Raw genomic sequence first — 1452 nt, forward strand, 5'->3', positions numbered from 1 at the left:
GCTGAGCCTCCGATGATATCGGTGGGTTCGGAATCTGGGGTTGTGTTCGAATCCAGACTAATATTGCCGCTTTCCCCCTACCACACCACGGATGGCTTAAAAAGCCTTTCCAGAAAGATATTAGGTGGGACGGGGTCGCGCTTGGCACCGATACGAGCAAGGACGTCCGCCGCTTGATTACTTTCTCGAGCCACGTGATGGAACTCGAGCCCCTCGAATCGAGCCGACATTTTTAGGACGACATTATGATAAGCTGCCATCTTCGAATATTTAGCATCAAAGTCTCCATTTATTTGAGATATTGCGAGATTTGAGTCCCCGCACACTTCCAGGCGCTGCATGCCCATGGAGACAGCCATCTGGAGACCTTGCAATAAGGCCTCGTATTCGGCTGCGTTGTTGGAGTCTGTGTATAGTATTTGGAGTACATACTGAATGACATCTCCAGTGGGGGACGTTAAAACAACACCCGCTCCTAGCCCTGCCAGCATTTTGGAGCCATCGAAATACATAACCCAATTGGAATATGTGACGTTCTCTTCAGGGAGTTCGGCCTTTGTCCATTCAGCGATGAAGTCAGCCAGTACTTGGGATTTAATAGCTCGACGTGGTTTGTATGTAATATCAAATGGAAGGAGCTCAACGGCCCATTTGGCAATCGGGCCCGTGGCATCGCGGTTGTTTATTATGTCGTTGAGTGGTACTTCAGAAGCCACCGTGATCGAACACTCCTGGAAGTAGTGTCGTAGCTTTCGGGATGCCATGAAGACCGCGTATGCTATCTTTTGATAGTGTGGGTACCGGGATTTGCATGGTGTGAGGATAGTGGATACATAGTATACTGGCTTCTAGAGCGGGAATTTGTGTCCGTCCTGTTCTCGTTTAACAAGGAGCACGGCGCTCACCACTTGATGTGTTGCCGATATGTATAGCAGCATGGGTTCGCCGACGTTTGGCGTGGCCAGGATTGGGTTGCTCGCTAGGAGTGTTTTTATTTCTTCCAGTCCGACTGTTGTCGCGTTCATCCACTCGAAGTGATCGGTTCGCCGTAGAAGGCGATAGAGTGGCAGTGCCTTTTCTCCCAATCTGGAGATAAAGCGGCTTAGAGCTGCCACACAACCCGCGAGTTTTTGGACTTGTTTAAGGTCTGTTGGTGTAGCCAACTGTGATAGAGCTCGGATTTTGGCTGGATTTGCTTCAATTCCTCTATTGGAGACGATGAAGCCCAGCAGCTTTCCTGTGGGGACGCCAAAAACACACTTTTCCGGTTTGAGCTTAATGTCATATGCGCGGAGGTTGTCAAATGTGAGGCGTAGGTCGTCTATTAGTGTTTTGACGTGCCTTGTCTTGATTACGATGTCGTCCACATAGGCTTCAACAGTCTTTCCGATCTGTTTCTCTAGGCATGTTTGGATCATGCGTTGGTAGGTGGCGCCGACGTTCTTGAGCCCG

Source organism: Triticum dicoccoides, chromosome 3A (assembly GCF_002162155.2).
Source record: "Triticum dicoccoides isolate Atlit2015 ecotype Zavitan chromosome 3A, WEW_v2.0, whole genome shotgun sequence".
NCBI lineage: Eukaryota > Viridiplantae > Streptophyta > Magnoliopsida > Poales > Poaceae > Triticum > Triticum dicoccoides.